Source organism: Mirounga leonina, unplaced genomic scaffold, assembly GCF_011800145.1.
Source record: "Mirounga leonina isolate KUSES-001 unplaced genomic scaffold, KU_Mleo_1.0 Mir_115, whole genome shotgun sequence".
In the NCBI taxonomy this organism is placed as follows: Eukaryota; Metazoa; Chordata; class Mammalia; order Carnivora; family Phocidae; genus Mirounga; species Mirounga leonina.
The window spans coordinates 45,534,774-45,555,696 of record NW_023270268.1 but is presented as its reverse complement, the minus strand read 5'-3'; the positions used below and the strand labels follow the sequence as shown (position 1 = coordinate 45,555,696).

Below are 20,923 nucleotides of genomic sequence, written 5' to 3'. Positions count from 1 at the left end.
GGCTGTGTGGTCTCAGAGACAAGAAAGGACTTGGGAATAGGGCAGACCTGGATCCCAACTGTGTGCCATGCTGAGGGAAGAAAATAAACGAACTGCAGGACTTTAAACTAATGGCCCCACTGCTGGAGGCCTTGAGTTTTCTGCTCCTTCCCAGCCTCTCACATACCATTTTCTAGTACTTTTACCACTGAATAGTTATTTTCTAATGAAATAAAAACAGCAAACATTTCTTGGGTATTCCCAATGCACCAGGCACTGTTCTTAGTAGCTGACCTGAATCCACCCATTTCATCCCCTAGTCAAATCCCTGACGAAGCACTAACTTTACCCCCATGTTAGAAATGAAGAGGGTCAGTAATGTTCCCAAGGTGACAGAGTTCACCAAGGCTGTTTCTGGGGTCTGGACTCTGCCAGTGTGACTCGAGAAGCTCGGGATTTAACGGTGGCTTGATACTGAAATGAAATACCTCAAGCTATTACTGAGAATAATTAGCAAGGCTTTCAGTAGTATGTTACTAAATGCAATTAACAGAAATAAACTACATCAACACTGCAAATAAGGCTGGGCTTTAAGTTGAGAAGTTCTCTCAACCAAAGCCTCAATAATTTCTCTAATAAACATGAAAGATAATACTATTAAGAGAACATTAAGGGAAGCCATCAACTACGCATATTTGATCATTTCATTCTCTTATAATTAAGATGAGCATATAACTCATCTTAATGTCAAAACCTGGAAACTTTTGAGAGTGAAAGTGTCACTTACTGATGTGGCACAACACTGTGGGCAAATCAGGATATATGGCCCCTACACTCATGACACATAGGAAAACTCGTGTCTGTATTAGGATTGTGCTACCAGTTGAACAAGCAGCTTAGGACAAAGAGAAAGAACTCAAGGAATCCAGCCATCTCATCCACAAGAAGCCCCACTGGGAAGCTTCTTCCACCCAGTTTACTTAACACAAATTGAACCCCTGGATGCTGAATTCGCAACTATTCAACAAAAAACCTCTAATGGATGCTCCCTGGGAGTGTGGGTGGTCGTTTCTAGGTTAGCAATCTTTGCTAACAGTTTTGTGTAATGCCACAGGAAAGAACCCAGCCCATTTTGCTTCCTGAAGGAACACATTATCTAATTCTAGTCTAAATTCTTTCTATCCTCCACAGCAAAACCACCATGGAGCTTTCCTAGCACTATCAGCTACTAAGAACAAAATTTATGATTGGTAGGATTTCAAGACGGACGCTGCCTTCACCCTTCTGAGGCACAGGCTTCCATGAAGACAATAAACAAACAGGCTGGGCAGGAAGCAGAGCCACAAGAGGGCCCAGATGTGGGCTAACTTCCACAGCAGGACTAGCTAAACTCCACCTGCAGGAAGTCTGTGATGCTCCTGCAGAAAGGTTGAAGCCCGACCCTGTTCAAACCGTAAACAGGTTCCGAGTTAGCCTTCCGGTCATAATTAAGTCACACCACCATAACCCCATGTCCTCATTCAACCGGCCTCATGATCCTTGAGGAGGATAAAGCAGCAGCAAGAACGAAACAGAAATTTGCCCTCACTGATTCTTTCTTCTGATTATGCCACCTAGTTCATACAAAACAGCCTAAAGAATCACTGCTGTGCTCAAATTATTAACTAAGGAAATAAGCAGCTCTCTACAGCATTAATTGCCTAAAACCACAAAGAATCTCTCAGTCTGGCTGCCAAGGAAATTAAATCACCAGGGATAACCACACAGCCCTCACACAATTCCCAAGTAGAAGCAAGTGTGCTTAGCTAACATCAGCATGCTAGACAGAGAAGACCAATGCCACATAATTTCAGGTGTGGCCTGCTCTGGGTGAAAAACGGAAAAAAGAAACTGCATGTGATCACCCACAATACTTCTTCTGACTTCAGTTAACCTCAGTCAAATTCTCTGAAGACTGCCCACAAAACCTTCCCCTAAACTGGCTAGGACGAGCACCTCCCACACCCACCACAGCATGAGCAAGTGGCATCTGTTTACCAGAACTCTGGGAAAGTTTATCTAATAGAAATGAAGTAATTCTCGAAATTCTTAAGCCTCATTCCTGCACAATGATTCCACTTTCAGTGATGTCTCAAGGCTCATTTTCTTAACTTGTTCTAACAATTTCCTAAAGAGCTGAGCAGGTGGAACACTAAATAAAATACACAGTCTTATAAATCCTCTCAATTACCTGACCTAGGATGAATCAATAAGCAGATCAGGGGTTCAGTAACCTACAGAAAAGGAGCTCAAAATGTGCAGATACAAGCAATTACACAATGCCTCTGTGAGACTATTATTTATAAATATTCACAGTCCTTGTTTATAGATTATATCATCTCACTTATTTTTACCTACAGGATCAGAGCATCCTGTAGGGGATAGTCTCTGCCTCCCCACATTTTAGTAACAAATTCACTCAACATACACTTCTGAGTGCCAATTACAGTAGGGGGCACTGGGGATACCAAAACAAACCAACGACAGCCAGTACTCATTCTAGCCTGACAGGTTATAAAAACACAGACCACCTGGGATGAATACTAATACCACCAAGGTATCAGGAACACTTCCAGAGACAGTGACAGTTGAGGCAAGTCTTTGGGAGTAGTATGATGATTATGAGAAATGGTGCTCGGCAGAGATGCAGAGATCGAAAAGAAAATGCCCTCTTCTACTTCCCCATTATCTTTCCTAGAAACTATACAGAGAAGAGGAAATATATGCACTAAAGTTTTTGTTAACAGTTAAAGTTCTCAATTCTTTGCTAATAACATCAACTGAAACTCATTCCTCTTGATTCTTAAGATTAAACACAATCTAATACTAGCAACACAGAAAATCTGTTTGAGGACTTCAACTAATTGGGATAAGGTATTCAACACATGACTCAACATTAGTGCTTACCCCAAAGTGAGGTTTTGTACAGTGTCTACAAAATATGTAAATATTGTGTATATCAATGCACGTTATAAATTCACTTCTGTCATCTTACCAGAAGGTGGACATATTGTACCAAAAATTTGTTTCTCCACTGTAATTCTCAAAGATAAATACACAAGTACCAATGAATTCCTGTGCCTGTCACTCATTTTGAGGGGTTAAAAAAATAAAAGCATTGTTTTAAAATAAAGCTAAGTATGTTTTAATAGCATAATTCCTATCACTCCACTACTCTCAATCAATGCACGGGTCTTGGCAGAATTTAATATTTCACATAGAGAAACACAAAAAGGTATGCCTGTACTCAGGTTTCCTTTTTTTTTTTTTTTTAAGATTTTATTTATTTATTTGACAGAGAGAGACGCAGCAAGAGAGGGAACACAAGCGGGGGAGTGGGAGAGGGAGAAGCAGGCTTCCCACTGAGCAGGGAGCCCAATGCGAGGCTCGATCCCAGAACCCTGGGATCATGACCTGAGCCAAAGGCAGACGCTGAACCATCTAAGCCACCCAGGCGCCCCTGTACTCAGGTTTCCTGACAGATTATACTTTTTAAAACACATCATCAATTATTTTACTACAAAGCACAAAAAAATTCAGGGCATCCTCAATTAGGAACTCCTCAGCAGAACAGTTAGGATCCTCCACATTATGCCCCACACCACCTTGGCTGACTTTCCAACCATTCGCACGGTTTTTTTAATCCCAGATTGAATTTCACCCCATTCTGTGAATAAAAGAGCCATTTAGTAAGAACCAAAGACCATCTCCTTCACAGACTCTTTTAGAGAGCCACTTCCAAACTCACCTCCTTTAAATATCTCTGTAAATTCATATAATGTTCATATTGGGCCTTGAACTAAAAATCCTCTGTCATTCTTATCTCAATATATTCCTCAATGTCCAGTAGAATCCTGCATGTAGTCAAACACCCCACCCCCAAACCCACACACAATCATAAATCACTTGCCAGCAAAAACTTTTAACTTTTTTTTTAATGATGTAAACCCAGTAAATGGATGCTACAGTTAAAATAAATTCACTGAAAATGTTCCTAACTATCTAAAGGCCCATCAATAGGGACTGATTAAATAAGTTATGGAATACTACAGAACTGTGAAAAAAGAATAAAGAATTTCTATACCAGGCTACCAGGAATAAGTCCCCAAGACAGCAAGTCAAGAAAAAGCAAAGTACACTAGTGTGTCTTTCTACCCAATGACGCAAATGAGGAAAATCTGAGATAAAACTATAGCAATAATGTCATTTTTGTACTACTTAAAAGATTTAGGGGTAAGGAACAAAGTAGGACAATTATAGAACCAAGAAGTAAGAAAGTCAGCTTTTAAGGGCAGTTTACAACAGGCTGGATGGAAACCGACTGGAAACAGTAACAGACATATTTGGGGATTACGTGTGTTAAATCCGCTCTATTTGTAGTACAAATACACAAGGGATGTTTATATATAACCAGTCTCAGCACTGACAAGTCAGAGTCCAGCCTGGAAGCAGTGCTGAAGAAAGGAAATGTTGTGCCTGTGAGCACGTGGGATGGGTGAAAGTGCCGTCATCTCTGGGGTATTTGGAAGGTTCTGAGGAAAAGATTAGTCAGGATGAAGTCCTACAGTACTTTAATCTTAGGGTTCCACAAAAGGAAATGGGAAGGGGTTGCAGGAACATAGAATTATGCAGCATAAGACAAAATAGCACAGAAGAAAACATTATCTTTTCTTGTTTTATTACAAATTTGAGACAGCGCACGCGCACATACACACACACACACACATACACACAAAGGAATGGTGAAGGAAGGGGCAGAGGAAGAGAGAGAATCTCAAGCAGACTCCATGCTGAATTCAGAGCCTGTCATGGGGCTCGATCCCATGATCCTGAGATCATGACCTCAGCCAAAACCAAAAGTTGGAGGCTCAACTGACTGAGCCACCCAGGCATCCCTCATTTCTTTTTTTGATAGTAAGTCCTGAAAGCAGGGAACATGACTTCTACCTATTTATTATTTACTATTATTAATATGATTGTTTTACTATTAATTTTATATTGAGTCTGGTATCTAGTGTTGAGTAAAGCTTATGTGTGTTGCTAAACATAACAAAATATTTAATTTTAAAAATACATGAAAATCTGATCAATAGTTTGTCAGGATAAAATGTTTTTGCAAACATTAATAAGACATTTATTTCCAATTGCAAGAGAGAAAAATGTGTACAAGATAATCTTCACATTAAAAAAAAAAAAGATAATCTTCATATTTAAGCATATCCACAAAATGCCCAGCATATACCTCAAAGAAATACAAAATGGTGACAGGGCCAATTTGCAATCCTGCATTGAAATACATCTGAGTCACCCACAAATATGCCTGTGTTTCCCATAAGCTCCACACACCGGGACAGCTGAGGCCAGTGTTCAAAACATGGGTGACACAGTGAGGGGCACAAAAAAAGGGAAGACTCCATTCCTAAGACTTTTCTGCTAAGAAGTGGGAGTAATGGCAGACAGTATAAGAACAGATTTACATCGTTCATTTGAATCCAGTGGGGGAAAAAACTGACGAGAGAATTGATCTAAAATATAAAACTAAAGGCCTCAGGAGAAGTCCAAAAACATTGTTTTTGTTGCATAAGTGCCTTTCAATCCTCTTCCTTCCTCCTTGGGTTTCACCTAATCTTTGGCTGCTCTAGTCTTACTCTCTCACTAGGTGTCTGAATTCTCTCGTAATTACCACCACCCTACTGGTACTCTGATCATTAAATTTCTGCTCTCAAGCCACATGTCTGCATGGGTGTCCAAAGCTAGAGCAGCAACTGATGAGGCACCCTGGCAGCTGGAGTGAGCTAAACAGACAAAAAGGGCTGGGAGGTAGGGCATCTGCCCAGAAGATGAAAGTTTCTCCAAATGTTATAAAATCAGAGGCTCCAAAACAGGAAGGCAGGGATGCTCACACATGGCCACATTTCAGAATTACCTGAACACATCTGGAAATATAGATTTCCTGGGGTACCTGGGTGGCTCAGTTGGTTAAGCATTTTGGCTCAGATCATGATCTCAGGGTCATTGGATGGAGCCCCACATAGTGTTGGGCTCCCCAGTGAGCAGGGGGTCTGCCTGAGATTCCCTCTCCCTCTATGCACACCCCCCCCAACCCCATTAAAAAAAAAAAAAAAAGATTCCTGAGCCAAAAACACAAGGATTCAGATTAGGTTCCTTTGAAGCAGGGTCTTGGAATTTGCATTTTTGAAGCTCCCCAGGTGATGTTGATGGCCAGTCAGATATATAAATAAGGATTTCAAAAGAGTCAGAACTGCTCAGAGTTCCTAGGGAAGCAGAGGGCAGAGAGGACCATCCAGAGGCCTAGGGGGAAGAGGTAGCAGCTCCAGGTGTCTCCTTTCAAAGTCTCTCAAGCAGGGAAAGACGAATCACAAGACCTGGCCTAACCACCCTGTCAGTAAGGTCCTATGGCCAAAAACTCTAAGAAGGCAGATAATCTATCTTGAGGCATGCAGTCTTAAGAACACAAGATGAACAGATAATTCACCAAGTTCTTCTTGGAGACTTACATGTTCATCTTCCGCCAATTCCAAAGCAAATACAGCCTTCACCTCCGCCTCTACCACTTGCCCTGGCCTCTGCCATCCTTACCACATGCACCACTTCATCTGCCCGCCATCACTCTCTGTACCTTCCTCATCTCACACTAAAATTCTGTGTGCATACCATCAGCAGGTTCTGATGAGAAAATACACTTTTCCCGTGTTCCCAGCATATAATGTCCCAGTGTACCCAACTCTCAGATGCTTCACAGATTAACGAATCCGTGCTCAGTGTTCATTTGGTTTTAGGAAACACCTACAGGACTGCAGAAGGAAATCCTAAACTCTGGCTCTAAAGGCCTGCTCCAAAGTCCAGTCCCATCACCCCCTAGCTTGGACAACTTAAGTTTTCAGAGGCTGTATTTTCTTATCTGTGAAAAGGCATAGTTATCCCTCAAATGGTTCATTTGTGAATTGGCTGTAAAACAATCTACTACAAAGAAAGTGCTCCTTAGTTGAGTGTGTATATCTGGGTTCTGATCCAATCCTTGGCAATGAGTATTCCTTGAGTCCCCAGCTCGCCATCTTTGCCCTGCCACCTGCCAATATCATTATGGACAGATGCCCCAGACTGGCTTCCTGCAAGCCAAATACAGTGCATAGTCAGGTTTTGTTTGGGCCCACCAGACATTAGGTTTATATTAATCTGAAAAAAGTCTTTGATTTAGATAAGGGCATGCAAAATCAGGAGAGACATGAAAGTATGGTCAAGAGCACAGACTCTAAGAGCTACTCTGCCAGCCTCCAAATCCCAGCTCTAAGAAGTCTGGGCCTAACTTAACTCTGTGCCTCAGTTTCCTCATCTATTAAGAAAAAATGTTGGGGAGGGGGGAGAGTAGCTCACGGAGTAGTGAGAACTCAGTGACTTTAAGCACATTAAGTGTTCAAAACAGTGCACACAATCAACAAATAAGTTTCTGATTACACTGGCTCATCCACTGGACCCTGACAAGCTCTGGCCAAGTGGCAGCTGACCCCCTGGATGGGCCATGAGCTCTCTACAATTCCTTAATCCTTGGGAGTCTCAGATAGGATCTACCTCACTTCTCTAGACTACCAACCATCACATGACCACTCATATAGGGCTATCTCTTTGGCCTTGGACTTAGCAAGACCTGGTACCAGGAGGAAAACAAGCAGCTCCAATTTAACTTAATTTCTTCCCAGTCATACTCAGTAACAGGTATGTAGAGCACTGCACGGTGAATGCAAGAAGCACAGGAGAGCATGGGGACAATTAATGGGTGCTTCTGAGACCATGAGAATAAACAGTGCCTACAGCATAAATCAGGGAAGTCTTGAGAACTGCAGCTAAGAGACTGTGAATGCCGGGGCGCCTGTGTGGCTCAGATGATTAAGCGTCTGCCTTCAGCTCAGGTCATGATCCCAGGGCCCTGGGATCGAGCCCCACATCGGGCTCCTGGCTCAGCGGGGAGCCTGCTTCTCCCTAACTCTCTCTCTGTATCTCTGTGTCTCAAATGAATAAATAAAATCTTTAAAAAAAAAAAAAAAAAAAAAGAGAGACTGTGAATGCCCAATCATCCATTTAATCAGCATGTTGACACCTGAAGGACTCTGTAGTGTGCCCGGTAATAACCAGGCTCTGAAGGCTAGTCCTTACCCACATGTATTTCCCCACCACATCACCCTGCAGCTGAAGCCAACAAGCCTGGAGACTGCATGCACACAGGTGTTCTTAGCCCCATTGGTCTGGGCAGCAGCAAGGACCACATGGGCCCTGGGGAGCACAGAAAAATGGATCCCTCACATAGACCAAAGCCAGAAACCTAAAACCATCCATGGGTCCCTTGGGGCCTCTGCTCGGAGTATTAAGGATCAACAGTGACTATTAAGTTTGTGAGTGAGGCACAAAATAAGAAAATGTGCTTCACGAGGGAAGAGACTTGGGTCTGACAGGGTCACAGCTCCAACTCCAGGATCTGGAACACTGCCCACCACATAGTAGGTACACAGACAGTATCTACAACAATACCTGGTTTATCATAAGCACATAAATAGGTACAAACAATTACTGTAACTGCTCATGTATATGTTTTTAAATTAAACCGAACTTCATGAGTTAAACCATGAGCCCATGATTTGGCAATGGGACAACCTGAGTGAACACACCTGAAATGTAGGAGCCCTTATTAAGTCTTCATGCTTTGAGTATCTCGGTGTCCCCTCATTTCTTCCTTACCACACTATAATGGACATGATAACTTTAGGTTTTTGTGTCTATTACCAGTTGTGTATGTGTAGAACCCGTGGTTTTCTTTCTTTCTTAATCTGGTTCTGAGTCACACACTTTGACACGGCATTTGTAGCCCAATTCTGATGTTTCCAAATCTAACTGCACACTCTTACTCCCTAGAAGAGATACTGGAACACTCTTCAGGACATGACAAACTATACAATATAATGTCAACTAAATAAGAGGCTCCTGCCTCTTTCTTTTAAAACAGTAACGTAAGCAGCATCAACTAAGCAAACGGTGAACAAATGATGAGTTTAACGGAAGTACTACTCACAATCTATTTGTAATACTCAAATATGGAAAAGTTAATGTGGAAAAAAAGGGACAATAGCAGCACCTCTTATCTAACAGATGTGGCTGCTGATGTCAAAATGCTTATTTACTCAAATGCTAATTCTGCATTTCCAGGCAGCCCCAATTCCCACCTATTTGTGAATAGTGCGTTACCCTGGGCGGCCGCTGACTGTTTCCTCCTGGAAGGGGCTTTCAGACAGAACCACGTCTTACCTGCCTCACTTGCTCCCTGTCCATTCTCCACCTTGTACCTTCACAAGTTGATGCGGAGTTTACAAGTTTACAGAGAAAACCTCTTTAGATTGTTGCCTGGCTGTTCATTTGCCAAATGATGTGGTGATGTTGAAAAAGTAGAGCCAAGATGTCCATCGACAGATGAATGGATAAAGAAGATGTGGTATATATATACAATGGAATATTATGCAGCAATCAAAAGGAATGAGATCTTGCCATTTGCAACAACGTGGATGGAACTGGAGGGTATTATGCTAAGCGATGTAAGTCAATCAGAGAAAGACATGTATCATATGATCTCACTGATATTAGGAATTCTTAATCTCAGGAAACAAACTGAGTGTTGTTGGAGTGGGGGGTGGGGTGGGAGGGAGGGGGTGACTGGGTGATAGACACTGGGGAGGGTATGTGCTCTGGTAAGCGCTGTGAATTGTGCAAGACTGTTGAATCTCAGATCTGTACCTCTGAAACAAATAATGCAATATATGTTAAGAAAAACAAAAAGAAGAAGAAGAAGGTAGCGGGAGGGGAAGAATGAAGCGGGGGAAATCGGAGGGGTAGACGAACCATGAGAGACAATGGACTCTGAAAAAAAAACTGAGGGTTCTAGAGGGGAGGGGGGTGGGAGGATGGGTTAGCCTGGTGGTGGGTATTGAGGGCACATTCTGCATGAAGCACTGGGTGTTATGCACAAACAATGAATCGTGGAACACTTCATCTAAAACTAATAATGTAATGTATGGGGATTAACATAAGAATAAAAAAAAAAAGTAGTAGAAAATTTCAAGGGGTGGGGGGGTAGGGCGGAAGCCAAGCTTTTTTTGGATCACTAAAGGAAAAGTAGTAGCTAGCACAGAGGCCAGGCTGACACCCACAGAGATCCAAACATCTCTCTCTTTCCATTTCCCAGCCTTGAGTAAGTTCTGACAGACCAACTGAGCAGTGACAGGAGACTGATTATTCTGTGGTTTCTGTCAAGTTCCTGATTTTCATCTGTTCTTGAAGACGAGCAGGAACTCTAACAGTCTTAATCTGGAGCGTACACGGAGACATTCTGAAATGAATGCTGTTTAATTTGCAGACGTGGGCCGACAGGCAGGTAAGGAGACAGCTTTGCCGTGAGGGCACATGAGCATGTGTGAATGGTGTAAGAGAACAGAAAGGATCTGTGAGCTGGGCAGCAACAGTGCCTGGCAACACTGGATGATCCCCATTCTCAGTAAGTCACTTTTTGTTTGAGAACTATAATTGGTTGCTATGGGATTATATTTGCTCACACTGAGTTTGGGATCCAAATCTGAAATTTTATCATTGATGACTACTTAGGATTTCCTATTGTGGCTGTTACAATATATCTGTGAAGAAGAGATATCAAAGAAAATGCCGAAAAGGTGTTTATCCAGGACAAACATTGTTTTTTCGTGTGTATCGAAATTGCCTCTAAAGACTATAAAATCAATTATTGCAATATTTATAAGTTAGTGTGAATGCTTTTGTTTACAGTTGCACATGTGCTTAGTTATTACCTATATGTATATATATATAGGTAAAAGCTTTCATCTTTGTTGTTATTGGGATAACTTAACCCTCATAATACCTAGTAAGATATTTATTTGCCTTTAAAGAGAATTATAAGCTGCAAAAACATCTCTCCTATGCATAGCAAAAATTTGAGTTAATATGCTACTTATTATGGTCTATGACTAATCAACTAAATTATTTCAAATACTTTAAACATTATGAATTTCAAATTACACACAGGGGACTTAACACAGATCCACACTGTGAGCATATTCAACCAATCTCATGCAATTCATCTAGTCCAGAAATATATTTTTAAGAAAGTACACCTTATGCTATGGAGAAAATGAATCAAAAAAATCACACTTGGGGGGTGGGGGGGGCGGGTGCACCTGGGTGGCACAGCCAGTTAAGCATCCAATTCTTGATTTTGGCTCTGGTCATGATCTCAGGATCGTAAGATCGAGCCCCACATCAGGCTCCATGGAGCCTGCTTAAGATTCTCTCTCATCCTCTCCCACTGCCCCTCCCCACCTCTTAAAAAAAAAAAAAAATTCACACTGGTAAAAAAATAAATTCCCCTCACACATATTGTACTTTACATATTCATCTTGTTAAAACAGACATGAAACAAAGTTTTTAGCACTAAAGAAAACATAGATCACTGATAAGTTAAAAAAATACATAATGTACTCACCATAAATACTAAAATATTTTTATGACTTTTGAGCATACAAATTTTATACTTCAATAAAATCTATTATAAATACACATATGATAGTATGCACACACATACACAACTGGTAATAGACACAAAAACTCAAAGTTATCATGTCCATTATTATAGTGTGGGTAAGGAAGAAATGAGGGGACACCAAAATACTCAGAGCATGAAAACCCAATAAGGGGAAGTAGACAGGGTATGGAGAAAGAATTACTATTTGCTGAAATGTTATACTGTCCCTTTTCCACTTGAGGAAGCAGGTAGAGAGGATGTAACTATCCTGGCCAATGCCACCCAGCTGATCTCACCATGAGCCTGAGCCCTCTGAGCAGATGGAAGGCACTTGTACTCTATTCATGGCAGCTCCTGAGGCCACAGTTTGAATCAATCCAACCTTATCATTGCCACACCTGCTCCCTCCCCTTCCACCCTCCCCCACCAAATCCCCATCGGCAGGTCCTAAAATCCTCTTCAACTACTTTCATCCTCAATCATATATTTGTAGGATAGTATTTATAATTCTCTGGCTATAAGAATGTTCCATCCAGTATCAGGCACATATATTAGGGGGCAAGTTATACTTGAAACATAAATTACAATTATGCCTTACATCTTTAAACAGAATACAACTTGGGGGGAAGAGGCAGCAATAGAAAAAGAAAGTTTCTCAAAGTCTGGAGAATTGGGGGGAGGAAGAAGGGGACCACTTTAAAATAGCTAATGCGTACACTAGGCAGCAAGGTACTAAGTAACTACCCTCTAAGAGGTCGGGCCACCAAGCTCCCTGAGTCCCATTCCCTGATGTAAAATTCCCAGCTGATGCTGCTTATCTGGGGGTCCCTACTTTGAGAAGCTAGCTGAACCCCACATTCATATTTGCCTTACTAATAACACTGTCTACAGTCTAAGCCATTTAATGATAGGGCAAAATAATGAATAAATGCTTAAAAAGCAAAACCACCATATTATCCCCACAAAGTTACGCATGACATTATTCTTGACCAGAAAAATTTAAAAAGGAAGGGAGGGAGGAAGGAAAGGAGGGAGGGAGGGAAGGAGGAGGGAAGGAAAAAACAGGGTCAAGGTATTTCCCATTAGATCAAAGATGCTTCTGGACAAAGGAATACTGTTGCCTCTAGAGTGAATTTGAGTGTTGAGGCTTCCTAAGCCTCTGTCTCTATGATAAGAATCCAGAAATCACCTTTATCTCATCTGGTTTCAGCACTGCCTTGAAAGTTAGGTTGGTATCAAGTGAGCTGTCTCAACTTCCCAGCATGAACACTCTCTGGAATACCAAGAACACATCAGTCCAGAGATAAGAGGTTGAAGCCAACACAAGCTTATTCTGCCATCCTCCTTATGGGTACCCTTACTTGCAGAAGGCTCTTGAATAGAGGACTACTGGACAATAAGGAGAATTTCTTTCAAATGAAAATTACATCATCGGCATAAAAGTGCCAAGCCTTTTTAGGTAGAGCAGTGGTTCATAAAGTGTAGTCCCCAGACAAGATGCATTAACATCACCAGTGAAATTGTTAGACCTGCAAATTTTTGACCCCAGAACTACTGAATTATGAAACTTTGGGAGTGGAGGTTGGCAATCTGTGTTTTAACAAGCCCTCTAGGTGATTTGCTGCACATTCAACTTTGAATTCCACTGGGTAAAATGACCGTACATCCTGGGACAGGGTCGGGCATAATTTTAAATATTACCCCACCCCTACTTCCTATTTCGGAAGGGTCCTGGTTTGGACAATAAATTATATGGTCATCCTTACATTTCAGATTAAATACTACAAAGGGGAATCATTGGTCGGGCTCTATTTACTACTTGGGATTTCAAATTAGCTTCAAATCTGCTGCTACATTCTACTACTAAACCCACAGTGTCCCTGAATGCTGAAAAATGCATTGCCTCATAAAAGTCAAGCGGACAAAGCTAGAGAAACCAATTTCAGTAGAGGTATCCTACATTTACAAAAAAATTACCCACCAACACCATATAAAACACGAAGCTTCCTGAGTAGTGTATGGGATCAAGTCTCCTCCATCGTATCTTTAAAATCCTTTTAACTAAATATTCTGGCTCCTCTCCAGGGAGTTTTCTTCTCCCAACTAGCATGCTTGAAAAGTATAAGCCTACTAGGTAATTTACTAGCCTTATTTTTATAGTAATAACTTAGCTATATTAATTCCCAGAAAAACCAAGCTTACCACCAAGCTTCCCACTCCACTGTTCCTTTAAAGGCAAAGTAAAATGTTGGTCATATGCTTTTGGATCTGATCACTTTTTGATTCCTTTGAAATCCTTTGTCTTCACACAGCCTAAATTAAATTGCTCGCTCTTTTTTAATTCAACTCTGAAGTCTTCCATCTGTTGTTTCTGAAAACATCAAAGGCCTCAGACACCATGTTCTGACCCTTCAGATCTCAGATGAGAAAATAATCATAGAGGAGTGGTGGCTTCTATTCAATTACATAACATCTGTTGTTAAAGTCAAGATCTCAAAGAGAAAAAGATCAGCTATTTGGCTGCTCAGGCTTGACCCAAAGGAGATTGTGTACTTTGGTGTGGTCACTTGGACAAAGAATCTGATTCTCAATTTTCCAGGATGACACATACTTATTTTTATCATGTCACTGGACTATAGTGACAATTCACACCAAGAAGACCTGCAACATGTCAAGGTTTCTCTTATTGTGGGAGAGATACCTGGCCAGAAAGTAGGATTCACCCACTGCTTACAGGATCTTCCCAGTGAGTTCAGCCCTAAGGTTAATGGTTGGTAGAGAAGTTCACCAAGGGCTTCATCTAAGGAATGTTTCCATCCTGCTACAGAGGGTAAATGAAATCTTCTCACTCTAGACAAATTTCAGTCAGTCATTCATTCAGTAAACACTGATTCCTAACCATGTGCCCCCCGTGATACTAGATGCTAGGGGTAACTCTGCAGGCAGAATACTCCCTGACCTCCTGAGGCTTACATTCTAATAGGCACAAGGACAAGCCTTGAGACCTTCAATTCTTTCTCTGAAGAAAGGATACTTATTCAGTTAGGACAACAATCTTTGGGCATACTTTAATGTAATAGATATATTTTGATTTTCTTTATAGAGATCTGAAAAGGACCTAATCTCATCAGAAGCCAAACAACATTTATGAACTTGATCTGAATCCCTGACCTAACCTTGTTTCTAGAAGCTGATAGCCCTACGTGTACTGATGAAAAAACAGGATATGGAAAACAATACAAAATTCTGTTAAATATCCTAGGAGTCAGACGTAACATTTAATATTCTTTTTCCTGGCCCTGAAACTGCCTACCCGTGTTTCTGCACAAGGATCTCACTGCCTCTTTCCTACTCCAAACATCTCTGCACACACCATTTTTATAGAAGTGAAAAAAGGAAGAGAAAGGATATGTTCTGAGATGAAAAGAAAACCTAAAATGTAAGATTAGCTGTCTTGTTATCACTGAATCTATGAAGGGTCTGAACATAGCAGCAGGCCCTTTTACCATGACACTGAGACAGGTAGTTGGTTAACAACAACAAAAAAGGGGGACAAAGTCAGAATCATTTTCAGAAAAGGAGATCTCCCCTTAAATACCTCATTTTAATTTAAAATACTTAATGTACACTTACTGCCTAATCCTTTGGGGTTGTGGCAAGACCTTTTTTTTTCTGAGTATGGGTCTAATTTTCCTTCATAAACCATAACATTAGCAGACTGCCAGTCATGTCTAGTTTCTTAGTTTATTTCAAGTAGCATGAGAATTTTTAAATACTTGAGAAGCCATGTGAAGAAAAAAAAAAAAAAAAAAACACAAAATAAAAAACCCAGACCTAGATAATTGCTTTTTTTTACATGTCTTTTCAGATTTTGTTCTGTAAATATTTCATTTTACACAGCTAGAGCCACATACGTATGTTTGTATCTTTCTTTTTTCATGTTCCATCACATAACACAAACACAAAATTCCTGCATAACACTAAGAATTCTGCAAAGTTATTATCCTTAACAGCTCCCTAATATCCTTGTCCCAAACAGGCCTATTATTTACCTAAATAATCCACTAATTCAGTGTTTCCACTGTTTTGCTATTGATGAATTCAAACCTTGCTCTGCACTTTGGGTATTTGTTTGTTTTTAGTAGTATCTTCCTGAACTTGAATCACAGGGTCAACAGCAGTAAATAAGGGTCTCAATTCACCTTACCAAACTGCCTTCCATAAAAACTGCACATGGGGCTCATGGGTAGCTCAGTCGGTTACACATCCAACTCTTGATTTCAGTTCAGGTCATGATCTCAGGGTCATGGGATCAAGCCCTCCATCAGGCTCCACGCTTGGCGGGGAGTCTGCTTCTCTCTCTCTCTCTCTCTCTCTCTCTCTCTCTCTCTCTCAAATAAATAAATAATTTTTTTTTTTTAACTGCACAATTTACAGTTTCACTAGTTGAGAGTGATGGTCTCACTGCATCTTTATCAGCATGGAGGTTTTTGTGTTTCATGGTTCGTATTAGGTCTTTGCTAGTTTGACTGGTTTACACACATGGCATATTGCTGGGGTTTTAATATATCTCTGAGGAAAGGTAAAGTCTAATATGACTATAGTTCATCATGTCCTTATTTCTATGAATTTCTTGTTCAGTGCATATGGATGGAGAGATGGGAGGTATGCAGAGATCAGCGATGACACTTTCTCATGGTCTCATTTATCCAGCCGATATACTTGCAGACTCAGGTACACACACCTGGGTCATTGGACTGGTCATAAAGGAAAGTTCCCTAGAACGCCAGGCCTTGCAGAGGGACCTCTGCACAGGTCCCCGAGTCACTGCTGCAGGCAATGGTCTTGGAGTTGGGGATGCCAGAACACAGCATGTACTTTCCCAGCAGGTCCTTGTAAACCCTCTTACAGGGCTCCTGGGAGGAGATAAGCCTGATAACCATGCACATGAGCTACGATGAAAAGGTCTCTCTGGAGGGTCTGTTGGGATCTCAACTCTAGACTCAGTTGGGAGCCAAGCAATAGACCTACATTCTTAAGCCTTCAAAAGAATGGAGTCTGTCTTAGCCTAGCAAGGAAATAACACAGTGAAGTTTGCCAACAAATGTTGAGTGGATGGATGGCGGTAAGGAGGATCTTAACAAACTAAGTATACCATGGAAACAACATTCTGCCTTACTAGTTTTTATCTAAAGCCACTCCTACCCTGCCTAAGAAAAGGTGCACGCCATGCTTTCACTAAGGGAGACAGCCAGTCCTCAAATCTACAAAGCTAAGGAATACAGCATAATAATAAATAGCAAAGAGCAGCATTCTGGAATCAAACTACATGGTTTCAAATCTTAACTCCACACCACTTACTCTCATAACACCCTGATAAAGTTATTCAATGCCTCTATGACTCATTTCCCTCACTGATCATGGAAGTTAAATTACTTTTCATAAAGTACCCAAACAAGGACTATCATGACATCAGAGTACAATCAGTGTTTACTGATGTCATCGCCATCATCTTATTTCTGAGTAACACAGTACACTGGTTTGATGACTGCAAGAAAGTGGAAGCCAAAGGGACACATTCGAATTCTAGCTTGCCACATAACCTCTGCTTGCTCAGTTTTACTTTTCTGTAAAAACAGTTAAAATACCTATCTAAGAAGAACTATTGTAGTTAATACCTGATATATAGTTGACAATCAAAAACTACAGCCACTCATATATATAAAAACCTACAGCATACACAAATGTAGCAAATCTACATTCCAGCCGACGTCCTCTCTTACACATCTATCAAACCTCCATCCAAAGAACCTTAACCAGCATTTGATTGTCGACTCAGCATTTCACTTGGGGCAGTGGAAGAAAAGCTACCTTCCCTCAGGAAATAATTCCAAAGAAGATACCCACTTAACATGTAGACTATAATCTGGGAAAAATGATGTGCTACACTGTGGAGTTAAAATAGGAGCTCAGAAAAAGGAAAGAGCACTATACTGAAGCATCTGGTGGACTGAAGAAACAAAATTAGGCCAAGTCTTGAAAAAGGAAAATGACACCAATAGAGGGGTGGGAAAGGATATACTGAGTAGGGAAACAACTTCAATTAATATGTTTATTGACCCCTAAATATGTCTTCCTTTATTCTTGTCTTGATCCCTTGACCAGAGATCTTGATCCTATTTGGAATTATTTTCCCTCCAATGACCAATCTCTACCTTTATCAATTTCCATCTTCAAAACACAACATAAACCATCTCTTGCCCACAAAGGCTTTCCTGTTTGACCTTTTTCAGAGAGCTCCTGTGGTGCATACTCCCTGCCATCTTTCCAATACTCTACACCATTTACACATAGTTTACAGCATGCGTTCAACAGCCTTACTGCTCTAAGTGCAAGTTTTACACCTTCAATTTTTTCCCCCACTTAATTTAGGTTGAAGTGTAAACTACTTAGGATAAAATAGAAAGCAGATTTGAAACATAAATTCATTGAGTTTTGACACCGAGTAAACACTACCCCAATTATTATATTTCCATTGCAAAAGTTCCCTTATACTCCTTTCCACTCACAGGTGTCCCCTTTCCCCATTTCTTTCACTAGAATGTACTTTTTACCTGTAGTAGAATTGTATTTAAATAGAATCACACATTACATACCCCTTTTGTGCCTGACTTCTTTTGCTCAATCTCACATTTTGAGATTATTGAGATCATATTGTTGTCATATTATCATTCCTCTTGATCACTAAGTGGTATTGTAGAAGTATACCACAATTTCCTTACTCATTTTAATCTTTTGATGAACACTGGGGTCATTCCGAATTTTTGCCCCTTATGAATAGAGTTGCTATGAACATTCTAGTAAAAGTCTTTTTAGGGACATATGCTTTCATTTCTCTTAGCTAAACAGCTAAGGAATTAAATTACTACCTCATTAGCTGTAAGTTAATTTGATTACAAGTTACCAAACTGCTTTCCAAAGCAGATTTTCTATTTTCCCCTCCAACTAAAAATTATGGAAGTACCAATTGTTCCATTTCCTTGTAAATGGTTAGTATTGTCTTGGTATCTGTGGTTTTTTTGTTGTTGTGGGAGTTCTGGGTGGGGTGGGGGGGTTCCTTTTTTTTTTTTTTGCCATTCTAATGGATGTGAAGTATTATCTCATCATTTTCAATTTGCATTTCCCTGATGATTCGCAATGCTGAACATCTTTTCACGTGTTGCCTGGTCAAATATCTTCTTTTGTGAATTGCTTCTTCAAGTCTTTTGGCTATTTTTTTTAATTAAGTTATGAAAATTCTTTAAATAGGCTGAGTCCTTTAACAGAGGTACGTATTGTGAATTTTTCTCCCCAATCTGTGGCTTACCTTTCATTTTCTTAATGGTATCTAATGAAAAATGGAAGTTTTAAATTTTGGTAAGGTACAATTTATTAACCTTCTATTTTATGGTTAGTGTATTTTGTATCCTAATAAATCACTGGCTATCCAAGGTTGTGAGCTAGCATATTCTGTTTTCCTCTAGAAGCTGTAGGGTTTCAGTTTTACATTTAGATATATAATCCATCTTGAATTACTTCTTTGAGTCCTTATTTCATCTGGTAATAGATCTCTGCAAAGAGGAAGTGATCTAGGGCGCCTGGGTGGCTCAGTTGGTTAAGCGACTGCCTTCGGCTCAGGTCATGATCCCGGAGTCCTGGGATCGAGTCCCACATCGGGCTCCCGGCTCAGCGGGGAGCCTGCTTCTCCCTCTGACCCTATCCCCTCTCATGCTGTTTCTCTGTCTCTCTCTCTCTCTCTCAAATAAATAAATAAAATCTTTAAAAAAAAAAAAAAAGAGGAAGTGATCTAAAAACATTGCTGACTCATTTATAAATACCCCCAGAGGTTAAGAGAAATGTATTTTGAAAGCCTGTTATAAAGGCCTATGCTTAGCCTCAGGGACATCCGGGATAGAAAACCTACTAATAGGAATTGTGACCCAATAGAACAACACAGAATATCCATTTGAAAGTGATTGTCTGGCCCTGCCTTATGATAAGCTTTTGACTAGGGCAGGGATAATCCAAAGTTCCCATTTCTTTATGAACAGCAGTTTAACCCAGCACAGAAAACAGAGAATAGTTCGCTTACGGTATTTTCTCCCTCTTTGAATATACATTAGAACAAATACCATGTCATTACTATAGACTGAATTCTCTTTAATGAATCAGGCTCCATAAAACCAGTCAAGTGATTCCCAGCAGCTCTGTCGAAAACTGACTTTAAAAGGAGTAATAAATGTCAAAAATATTACTCTCGGGGAACATATTTTCTCTATAGCGTAAAACATACACATTTTGTAAGGCTCAGACGACTTTTAAAAACGTTTTACTAACATTTCTTCTAGAAAACATGTCAACTCAAAACATAAAGAGAATTATTCCTGCTCTTCAGACAAAGACTATTACCTAATGCAACTTAAAATAAAGCATTTCAAGCTATTGCCTTGAGACTTACTAAGAAAACACAAGATTAAGAAGAGTTCTTTTCCATTTATTAGGGATTGGAGAAATTAACAAATTAACTAGGATCACAGAGCGTTTTGTAAGTACTTAGCATTGCAGTCAAGAAAACATTCTACACGCTAAGAAATGAAGAGACTACTCTGAAGAGCTGTATTATGGCAGTTGCTTTCTTGGTAATATGAGCGCAAACACACTCACCGTTTAGCAAGTCTCATTTCTTATCACCTGCCTTAGCGCTGAAGTTTCCACACTACAACTGAGGAACTGCCACAGGAAAACTCCGTGCATCTACACAAGAGCCGAGGCACTCATTTATAGCTTGCACGTCCTCTATTTTTAATGACTGCCCAAGCTTGGCAAGCTAACATTGCTTAGAAAACTATCAACAATAGTTGCTTAGAATTTAGGGTGAAACAGAAGAAAAGAAACCACATAAACCTCGTTATTGTTTCTTTTTGAACAGAAAAGGAGTTTTCATGTCTAGCTACTTGCATGTGCTGAAGTTATGCATTTAAATTCTCTTTCTCAACAAGTATTTCAATTATCACCTTTCCCCTAATAGCACTCCATTACTTTTATGCCTTCCTAAATGTAGAATTCATTCCACAGCCGAAGGTCAGAAAGAATAACAGCAAAATAGCAGCAAAAACAAAAACAAACAAACAAACATCCTCCCAGTAAGGAATATTGTCTTAAGCCATATATTCCATGAAGTGTTTAGTTAATGGTTCCAATAACAGTCAAAATAAACTTTTCATTTAAAGAATGTAAGAAACTCTAACATTCAGGGACCTTCAGGGACCACAC

At 40.3% G+C, this 20,923-nt stretch overlaps 2 protein-coding genes across 2 annotated transcripts in view; one reads left to right on the top strand and one right to left on the bottom strand.

The window, feature by feature from the left end:
• The window catches only part of MED12L (mediator complex subunit 12L), a 317,050-nt gene that overhangs the window by 135,737 nt on the left and 160,390 nt on the right, over window positions 1–20,923 (bottom strand). The gene's annotated exons all lie outside the window — the stretch shown is intronic.
• P2RY14 (purinergic receptor P2Y14) overlaps window positions 10,344–20,923 on the top strand; it is a 49,307-nt gene continuing 38,727 nt past the window's right edge. The window contains exon 1 of the mRNA XM_034997079.1: window positions 10,344–10,453. The gene's annotated coding sequence lies outside the window, so the exon portion shown is untranslated. The remainder of the gene's footprint in view (window positions 10,454–20,923) is intronic.